Genomic DNA, 11,216 nt, shown 5'->3' with positions numbered 1-11,216 from the left:
GCAGCGCCCCTACCACCTCAGGCAGCTGAGGAAATTTAAAGTTTCCCAGAGGATCCTTCAGTCCTTCTACTCTGGAGCTGTAGAGAGCGTCCTGACAGGAAGCATCACAGCCTGGTTTGGCAACTGCTCCGCTCAGGACAGGAAGGCTCTGCAGAGAGTAGTGCGTCGGCTGAGCGCACTATTGGAACTACACTCCCCACCCTGCAGGACTTGTACACCAGGAGGTGCAGAACCAGAGCCGGCAGGATCATGAAGGATCCTCACCACCCCAACAACAGACTGTTTCAGCTGCTGCGGTCAGGCAGGCGCCTCCGTATTCACGCTGCAAGAACAGAGAGACTGAGACGGAGCTTCTTTCCTCAGGCCATCAGGACTGTGAACTCCGACCTCACCAGGACCCCCACATAGACCCACACAACTGCCCCTCTTAGGCACACACACACACACACACACACTTACTGTAAATATTGTGTTGTTTTTTATTGTAAATAGTGTGTACTTGTTGCCCTTGCACATTCCTGCTGAGCATTGCCACTTTCATTTCACTGCACACCCTGTGTGTGTATGTGACAAATAAAACATCTTGAATCTTGAATCTTGAATCTTTGTTGACCTTACTTTAAGAAACTTAGTAAAGAACACTTTTTGGTGAGTAAAGTTATTAAACTTATTATCTCAAGTAAGCTTTACTTTAAAAATATGAATGAGGCGGACTCGGAAGAAACTCGGGCGCACTCGGCAGCACTCGGCTCGAATACGCATGCGCAGTCGACCACTGAAGACGTTCTTTGCCCGAGACGGATTGGCGGCAGCGAGAAGGCAGTGCAGGTGTGCGAGTTACTTTAAGGTAAGTTTCAGCGTCTCAATAACGTTTTGCCGTTCATGTCCTTAGTAAACATTAGTGATGGTGAGATGAAAGCCTCACGAGGCATCGAACCACTTCAGCCAATTGGTTCGAGAAAGGGTTAATTTCTCGAAGCTTCATGTGCTCACGAAACCACCTACTGGCCAAGTGTATAATCACAGGCAGCTGTATCTGAACCACATAATGTGATGCATTGAATGTGTGTGTCTGTTATGGCTGTTGGGAATGACTATGAATTACAAAAATGTATGACCAAATAATTTCTGTACATAAATTATCACATATGTGCATAATAAAATATTGTTTTGGTATGGTATGGTATGGTATGGTATGGTATGCGGTTTTATTGTCATTGACTAGAGTACAGGTACAAAAGCAACGAAATTGCAAAGAAAGGGTGGATGAAAGATTACAGCATAACATGAGGGAAGAGAGGCGAGAAAAAAACAACCCCCCGACTATGCCCCTAAAGGGGTACAGTGTGGGAGCAGGAAAAAACACCTTAGCACATAAGCACATACATCTTAAACATGACTTGCAACGAGTAGGAAGGGGGGAGGGGAGGTAAGCCAAAGACTGGGTGATCTAAGCCCAGCCATTGGAGGCAGAAGGTGACCAGCACCGACAAGCAGCCAGCCCGGTCCGTCAGCCATTACAGCGCCAGCCACAGACCCCGTCCTGTCACACTGGGGGGACGAAGCAGACGAAGGCGTGGGATGGGGGTGGGGGTAGTGAATGCAAATCCGTATGTTGAAAGTTCGTGTGTGCGTGGGCCTGGTATGTCGTCCTCCCCCAGGCCACAACAGACAGAGTTCTCAGACCGCAAGATGGTCGTTGCCATGGAGATAGCCTTGAAGGGTCCTGGGGAGAAAACAACCACAGGTGTCTGTGGATCGGGGGAAGGGAATGAGAGAGGTTCTCGCTTCAGTGATCTTCGGGGGAGTTGTTGTTCCAGTAACGGCCTGCCGAAAGCAGATAAGATTGGGATTGTTTGGTCTTCCAGTAGCTGCATTAGAATTTGCGCAACCACTATCCCTCCATTTTCCTCCCAAATAGGATTTCAAATCGATCCAATTTCATTTGCAGAGCCGTCAGCTTCTCCACGATGTTATCATTCTGGCGGTTTAATGCCACAGTCTGAGTGCCAACAACTCTGCCCAACGCGTCAATCATGTCGGGCAGCCTTAGGGGGCTTTTAACAGCTGTCACCGTTTCCTTAATTTTCCGATAAGCCAGGACAGCACCAACTCCAATCAGCAGAAATCCTGTAATCATAGTTCCGAATAGGTAGATGTCTTCTACGTCCTCCACGGAAAGGGCTGCTAGGCACACGACACGCCACTTCCCCCACGCGTCCATCGTGTAACCAGCAACACACGTCCCGGCAGGCAGGTTCCCCCGAACCCGAGCTTCTCGTCGAGAAGACGGTGTCAATTTCGTTAAGAGACCAGTTGATCAGGTCCATGGTTTTTAGTTCGAAGAGCGATGCTGAGAGAGTCTCTCAAGTATAAAACAAGACAAGACATGACGATAGGAGCCAAGCAGGGAAGGGAAGGTCATGGGGAAGAGAGGGAAGAAAAATGCGACCGCCTTCGAAGAGAGCCAAAATTAATGTATTCTGTGTGTGTTAATGTTCCCAAAATGGTAGTATCATATGATATGGCAGGTTGTGTAATGTTATTATGTCCCTTTAGGAAAATGGCATGGGCTTAAGCAGGCAGAGGACAGTGAAAGTGCTCGTGGAACTAGGAAGAGGGGATTGAATATGCTTGTGTAACTTGGACAGTGATGTACAGGACAAGGGACATTTTATTCATTTTTATTCAGAAATAACAGTTTCTCAACAGTTCCATCTTATCACCTCTCCTTCTCTCCTCACTCTCCAAACTATTTCTCTCTCTAAACTCTCCAAACTCTCAACCAACAACCCACATGTTGAATGGAGCTTGAGGGGTTTATATTGCTGTCAAACCTCCCGGCAATATCTGAACCACTTCCCGAAGCAGTCACGTGGTACAGCCGGGCAGCGAGGCTTCGGACGTCATCATTTTTGGCTCCTCCCCTAAATGAAGCAAGCCTCGATACGCGCTTCGAGGAAACGCCCCCTCCATTACTCGACACACGCTTCGAAGCGTCGGCACATCTCGTAACAACACTGGTAAACATCGTTGTATCGTCGCCATATTGTTCATATGTATTTTCGTAGTTGAATGTTAACTTTACGAAGCGTTTAATGTAAGCTAGCTAGACCGTCAAAACAAACGAGTCACAATGTTAATGGCGGACATCGTCGTGGCTGTCTCACTCGTGTGCATTAACGCAGCACTACGGGAGTCACACAACGCTACTGTCACTGAGTTAAGAGTGAATGCAATGTTAGGTTGAATGTAACGAGGAATAATTCAACCACAACCGTATGATGGAGAACTTCTCGGCCACAGCGAATGTGGTACAACGTCTTTTTATTTTTTACTTATACATCATTTCTTATTTTGTGATATTTACTGGAAATGACATCCATTATAACCAATAGCAAGTTTGAAACTAAGCTCCCTGCCAACCTCCCTACAGACAATTTATGACTTCAATCTATCTAACTATATCTAGGATAAGCATTTCTAATCATATTTGTCTGTGAAATCTTCCATTAAACTGATGGCTTTTTAGCCGTAAAAATGCATTTTGACGAGGAGTTATTTGCAGTTTGACTAATTGCTTTTGTTGTTTCTTTTGTAGGCCTTGAAAAACCTGGCAATGAATTGTAAGTATTGCTTATTTTCTTCTACACACTACTGCATAACACATGGAAGCATTGCCAGATTGAATTCATGTCTTCACACAGAGTGTCTCCTGTGACGACCATGAAGGGCCGATGAGGGGAGCTGATGAAATCTGTTCAATCTAGAAGCCACTAGTTTTCTGCCCAGTGTGATGTAGTATGTTGTAATGTGTTTACTGTAGGTCTAATATGACGAAATCTTAATTTATTTCTCTTTCCGTTAGATTCTAGCTGAGTTCTGTCGCTTATCAAGCAAAAATCTGAGTTGCAATCAGAGTTCTTCAAAGATCTCGACAAATACACTCCTCGCTTCCTGGAGAAGTTCAAGACCCAGAGGGGGAAAGTGTTGGACAGAAACTTGAATATCTGCAACAAGTCACACCTGGTAAGTTTCTCAAGCAGTCATTTTTCTTTATGTGGTTAATAAAGTAGTGTCACAGCATTGCATGCAGAGCTGTCAAACGATTGTCCTTTAACACTTGTGAATTGTGTGTGTTTAAAATATTGTTTTAGAGTACAGATGTGACTGGGAGGTGAACAGCAGTCCTCCGTGGCTCTCCCGTCATCCTTGGAGATGACAACGCAGACTTCTTCAAGAATTTGTAAGTAGACTTTAGTCAAAATTATTTAATTCCACACCACAGAATGCCCAATCTATCTCATGTGTTCTGCCTGTTCATCTTTTGATATTGGCTACTTCTCTTCCAATCAGTGCTTCTATACTTTTTGATTCACTTATCCCTGATTGGGGCCCTTTTAGTGGGATCTCCCGTCTTTCCAGTCGGGTCCAGTTGCAGCTCTCTAGTCGCCCCATTCAAAACCCAAAGGCCTTCAAAATAAAAAATTACAAATCATATCACACCTAAATGGGCATCTGTACACCTTCACATGTCTGCATGATGGTAGAGGGGTTCTACTAATATCTCCTGTTACCAAAAAAGGGTTTTCACTTGTAACATTATCGCTATTTCTTTGTTGATTTTGGGTAATATGCTCGCTCTACTGCCACAGGAGGTTCAGGAGCAGCCAATATGATGCAGGTGTGACGGCTGAAGATGGTAGGTACCTGTTCAGCCTCCTGTGGTAGGAGCACATTTCCCAGAAGCAGCAGTGACAAAGAAATGTGGATGTTTACCACGAATATGGTTGGTTGCCCACGTATTAAACGTTGGTCTTTCTTTATTGAAGGTGTGAGTTTAGGATGGCGTGAAGCTTCGACTTGACCCTATGGAAACACAGCAGATGCCACCAAAGGGTCCTGATCGGGGCGTGTTGTGATGCAACTGCATCGACCTGTTCTCAGGCCCTTCTACATTCTGTTGTTTACATTTGCTCTATTATTGTTGTTCCATTCAAATATCATCCCTATTTGTAAATATGACAATTCATATTCTTTATTATTAGCTTTTGCAATCATTCAGTGAATCACATGATCAATGAATTAATCATCGCACTCACTCCTGAGCATCTTTCACTTCCAGGTAACCATTGTGTGTTCTACCATAGAAATGCAACGTGAAATTTGACATGTAATTGTGTTTTTTATGCTGCACTTGTTATTAGGACTCTGATGACCTTCTGGACGTGTCCCACACCTCCATTGGGACCCTGACGGTGCTGAAGACATCGTGGCCTCCTCACTCGCTGAACCTGGAGTCTACAACTACTGCCATCGTTTTGGGAGGAACAGTCGTGATGGGTGACCTTGATAATCTTCCCCGTGCCGTGTGGCTACTCTTCGGACTTATTTACCCCTGAATTTGGAGTATCCTCAACGAGTGAGGAACACCTTCTGAATTTATTCATAGAGTGCTTCTCACTTGGACCAAAAACCCTAAAATACAATCACTCAAAAATCTACTGATGCCATAAGGGACTGTGTTCATGATGTGCAGTCAGGCCCGAGAACTTCACCCTTCTATCTCCAATAGAACTCTTTTATAGAAAATGTCTGTTTTTGTTGTTTTTCTGTAGTGAAATTTAGCAAATGCCGAAAACGCTGTGTTCATCATATTTCTGCATTACAAAACCTAATCTGGCAACATGTTCAGCGTTTTAAGCACGTTGTTTGAGTTTTAAAACATGTGTTTTTCTTCTAAATAAACGTTGTCTTCCATTGTAACTGTTCTCCTTCTTTTGTTTCAACAACTTACAGTTTTTAGTTCAGCTTACTTGATCATTTTAAGGCAATCGGTTTCCTCACTATTTCTAAGTAATGGGATCTCATTGACTAGTAAAGTTAACTAGTTCTTATTAGTACTGTTTACTTAATATAACTTGGATCTTTTAAGTTGTCTTTTTTAAGTTAACCGAACTAATAATTGTTAAGTTAACTATACTAATGTTTACTGCAATTACATGAGTTGCCTAAACTTAGTTAATTTTAGCTTGAAGAACTTAAAACTATTGAGCTACTTTACTTAGAAATGTTGAGGCAATCGGTTTCCTCACCTTTTTCAAGTAAAGTTAACTTATTACATTTTACAGTGCAGGACTATAGTGGGGTGGCTTACAATATAGTGACAGGGTCCCTTTAAGAGCTAGTATCGTAACCGGGGTGATTCTGTACCGGCCACCAGGTCCATATTCAGAGTTTATATCTGAATTCTCAGAATTTATATCAAGTTTGGTTCTTAAAACTGATAAAGTTATTATTGTTGGAGATTTTAATATCCATGTGGATGTTGATAATGATTGCCTTAGTGCTGCATTCATCTCCTTGTTGGACTCTATTGGCTTCTGTCAGAGAGTACAGAAACCCACTCACAGCTTTGGCCACACGCTTGATCTTGTTCTTACTTATGGCGTTGACATTGAGCATTTGAACGTCTTCCCACAGAATCCTCTTCTGTCAGACCACAACCTCATAACTTTTGAATTTATACTACCGGAGTGTACTCCGTTAGTCAAAAGTTTCTACACCAGATGTCTAACTGACAGTGCTGTAGCTAAATTTAAAGAAGCGATTCCTTCTGAATTTGATTCGATACCACGTCTCAATATAACAGAGGACTCCTGGTCTAACTTTAGTCCGTCCCAGATTGATCATCTTGTTGATAGTGCCACAGGCTCTCTGAGAATGACACTGGACTCGATAGCCCCTCTGAAGAAGAAGACAGTGAGGCAGAGGAGGTTTGCTCCCTGGTATAACCCTCAGACCCGCAAACTGAAGCAAACGTCACGAAAGCTTGAACGCATATGGCGTTCAACTAATCTCGAAGAATCCCGCTTAGTTTGGCGAGATAGTCTTAAAACTTATAAGAAGGCCCTCCGTAATGCCAGAGCAGCCTCTTACTCATCAGTAATAGAGAAAAATAAGAACAACCCCAGGTTTCTCTTCAGCACTGTAGCCAGGCTGACAGAGAGTCACAGCTCTGTGAAGCCGAGCATTCCTATAGACCTTAGTGGTAATGACTTTATGAACTTCTTTAATGAAAAGATTTTAACTATTAGGGACAAGATTAATATTCTCTTGCCCTTAACCAGTGCCAATCTGTCCTCAAGTGGAATGGCCTTGGAAACCGCTGAATGCCCTGGTGTATATTTGGAGGGCTTTTCTCCCATCAACCGTGACCAATTATCTTCAACGGTTTCTACTTCAAACACGTCTACCTGTCTCTTGGACCCCATCCCGACGAGGCTGCTTAAAGACGTTTTGCCTTTAATTGGCGGCTCTCTATTAGATATTATCAATGTGTCTCTGCTAACAGGCCACGTGCCACACTCCTTCAAAGTGGCTGTTATTAAACCTCTCCTGAAGAAGCCCACTCTGGATCCAGAGGTGTTGGCTAACTACAGACCGATCTCTAACCTCCCCTTCCTCTCCAAGATCCTTGAGAAAGTGGTCGCAAATCAGTTGTGCGACTTTCTACATCATAATAGTTTATTTGAGAAATTTCAATCAGGATTTAGAAAACACTACAGCACCGAGACAGCACTGGTGAAAATTACAAATGACCTCTTAATGGCAGCAGATAAAGGACTCCTCTCTGTACTGGTCTTGTTAGACCTTAGTGCTGCATTCGACACCATTGACCATGACATCCTGTTACAGAGACTGGAGCAGTCGATTGGCATTTCAGGCACGGCACTAATTTGGTTTCAATCCTATTTATCAGATCGATCTCAATTTGTATTTGTAAACGATGACGCCTCGATAACCACCAACGTTAATCACGGAGTTCCACAAGGTTCTGTGCTAGGACCAATTTTATTTACCTTATACATGCTTCCTTTGGGCAATATTATCAGGAAACACTCCATAAACTTTCATTGTTATGCAGATGATACTCAACTATATTTATCGATAAAACCAGAGGAGAGCAACCAACTCGGTAAAATTCAAGCATGTCTTCAAGACATAAAAACATGGATGACCTGCAACTTCTTGATGTTAAACTCAGACAAAACCGAAGTAATTTTAATCGGCCCTGAGCACCTCAGAGATCAATTATCTGGTGATGTGGTTTCTGTAGACGGCATTGCCCTAGCATCCAACACCACTGTAAAGAATCTTGGCGTTATCTTTGATCGGACTTGTCCTTTAACTCCCACGTAAAGCAAATCTCAAGGACTGCATTCTTTCATCTACGTAATATTTCAAAAATCAGGCACATCTTGTCTCAAAAAGATGTAGAAAAATTGGTTCACGCGTTCGTTACTTCGAGACTGGATTACTGCAACTCCTTATTATCAGGCTGCTCTAATAAATCTCTTAGGTCCCTCCAGTTGATCCAGAATGCTGCAGCTCGTGTTCTCACTAAAACTAAGAAAAGAGATCACATCACTCCTGCATTAGCTGCTCTGCGCTGGCTCCCTGTAAAATCAAGAATCACTTTTAAAATTCTTCTCTAAACGTACAAAGCCTAGATTGGTGATGCACCATCATATCTTAAGGAGCTTGTAGTACCATAATGCCCCACTAGAGAGCTGCGCTCACTAAATGCGGGACTACTTGTAGTTCCTAGAGTCTTAAAAAGTAGAATGGGAGCCAGAGCCTTTAGTTATCAAGCTCCTCCTTTATGGAACCAGCTTCCAATTTCAGTCCGGGAGGCAGACACAGTCACCTCGTTTAAGAGTAGACTGAAGACTTTCCTCTTTGACAGAGCTTATAGTTAGGGCTGAATCAGGTTCACCTGGTCCAGCCCCTTGATATGCTGCTATAGGCTTATAGCTGCCGGGGGATGTTTAGGATGCACTGAGTACCTATCTCCTCTTTTTTCTCTCCTTAAGGATGAATTTTCATCTCTCAATCACACGTTACTAACTCTGCTTTCTCCCCGGAGTCCTTTTGACTTCACGTCTCATGGGGTCATCGGACCCTATGAGACGGCATAGATCCTATCTGCCTGATGGATCATCGAGGTCTGGGTCGTGGAATTCCTGCTCCTGACTACGCCACTGTCCTGTTGAGACTCTGCCCACTGTTGAGACTCCGCCCACTCCTCCTCCCCACCGCCATCTGCCTGATGGATCGTGGAGGTCTCCATCGTGGAATATGCCTCCTACGAACTATTCATACACTCTGTCATATTCATTGAATGTATTTTAACTCTAAATCTGTCCGTCTGTACACATTACATCTATTGCATCTGTCCATCCTGGAGAGGGATCCTCCTCTGTTGCTCTCCTGAAGGTTTCTTCCCTTTTTTTCCCCCTGAAGGGTTATTTGGGAGTTTTTCCTGGTCCGATGTGAGGTTTTGGGGCAGGGATGTCTATGTGTACAGATTGTAAAGCACTCCGAGACAAATTAGTAATTTGTGAAATTGGGCTATACAAATAAACTGAATTGAATTGAATTGAAGGTGGCGTTGAGGGCTTAAAGGTGACGAGTTGTCAGTGCCACTCGTGATTTGTTTGTGAGAGGAATAAACGACCACAAAGGTGTGCAGCCAAAGAGATCAACCTTGACTGCTGCGTTCATTCCTGCGCTCCTTCATTCTCTTAAAGGGACGCTGTCACGTATATTGTAAGCCACCCCTCTAGTCCTGTGAATGATGTGCTCCAAGCAGAGTACATACACTAGTTTTTATCTTGGTGCTAGCTCAAATGCACATGTTGCGGCTACAGAAACCCATCCCATAGAGCACAACATAAAGGAAATAAACATTATTTTCGGTAAAATGGACACACAATTAATGTTCTCGAACATGAATGTTAAAAGAATGTATCCCTGTATGATGGTCTTAAAACCTTTATTGGCCCAGCCGTGTTTTCTAAAAAATTGCAAATGGTTTGCATACCCATACTAAAATCAGATTATCTATTCAACCACAAGGGCTATTTGAAACATGTCAACAGTTTAACATTTACAAAAAAACTGATGATATTAGTTAGTTAAGATGTCTATATAGCAGAATATGTGTTACTGGTTTATTGATTGATGATAGAACACAGATAAAAAGAAGAAATTAAATTACAATATTGAAAGTGTTAACTCTACCGTATCATAGCACAATATGTAATATGTTTCTGTGCAAAGTTTGACCTTTATTAAGTAAAGTAAATCATATTTTCTCATTTGTTTAGTTCAAAGGTTTAGGCGAATCTCTAATTGGAGAATTTATGATTTTTGGGTGATATTGCCATTTTCTCATGTAACATGCTATTTATTTCACTTTTATATCACTAATGGTGTTCAATACACATACAGTAGTGACATACAGTAAATGAATCAAAATATTGCTCTGTGCCCTCAAATTATCATGAAATATTGGCAGATGAATATCTTTTTTTCCACTCTTTTGTCCCTTTCTTCACATTTTTTCGATCACCGTCACACCGTTGTGTTGGGACTGCCAGGGGTTGCCCAAAATGAGGCAGTGTTGCAGGTACTGGAACAGGTGAAAACAGATAGTCTCTGTGTGGCTGTCAGGGAAGGTTAGCTGTACGGTTGACGTGTGGTGAGTTAGGGTGGGCGCCCAAAGAGAGCGCTAGCTTCCACGGGTTTGGAGAGTCGACGGCTCTCTAACCCCAGTTTACGAGCCAATTCACTGTCCATCAGGTTGGCGTCTGAACCGGAATCCACCAATACTATCTGACTGAGAGAGGCAGTTGGAGAGATGATAGAAACACTGGGAAGTACAGAGAGAGACGTACGGAAAGGGTTATGGCTCACCAGTGACGGCTCTTCAGTCTTTTAATGGATAGGAGGCAACAAGGCCGTAATAGATGCATCTACCCCCGCGTAGGCGACGCCGCCGCTCCTCGGGAGTCAACTTGGTCCTCCCAAGCTGGAATGGGTTCCAGTCGAGACTTGGACCTGTTCTTCCGAGGGAAGAAGGGGGGCTGCACAAGGGACTGCAAGCTAAAGGAGCAGCTAGGTCTCTCTCTCCTAAACTCCCAATGCACGTGTACGGAGTTCATAAAATCTGCAGAATGGGGGATGACAAGAGAACAGGTTTTGTTTCATGTCTCTTACCAGAGTAATGTTAAGAGACACACATGCAAAGGCGTGTTTGGCTGTACTGTAGAGGAATACGTACAACTTTTAAAACTTCATGTGTAGAGATTAAGCTTATTCCTAATGTTTGCATCAAGTCTCTGCCTAGCAGATTAACTGGACAACATTTT

The 11,216-nt window shown here is 43.3% G+C and overlaps 1 long non-coding RNA gene across 1 annotated transcript; it reads left to right on the top strand.

Moving 5' to 3' along the window:
• Positions 1 to 4,159: 4,159 nt before the first annotated feature.
• On the top strand, positions 4,160 to 5,766 carry LOC130200461 (uncharacterized). Its single transcript, XR_008833019.1, has 3 exons — positions 4,160 to 4,246; positions 4,833 to 4,899; positions 5,208 to 5,766. It is a non-coding gene; the product is annotated as an uncharacterized LOC130200461 (long non-coding RNA).
• The last annotated feature ends 5,450 nt before the right edge of the window (positions 5,767 to 11,216 follow it).

This window comes from Pseudoliparis swirei, chromosome 10 (genome assembly GCF_029220125.1).
Source record: "Pseudoliparis swirei isolate HS2019 ecotype Mariana Trench chromosome 10, NWPU_hadal_v1, whole genome shotgun sequence".
Classification (NCBI taxonomy): domain Eukaryota; kingdom Metazoa; phylum Chordata; class Actinopteri; order Perciformes; family Liparidae; genus Pseudoliparis; species Pseudoliparis swirei.
The sequence above is the reverse complement of the archived record's forward strand: the minus strand, read 5'-3'. Positions and strand labels throughout refer to the sequence as shown.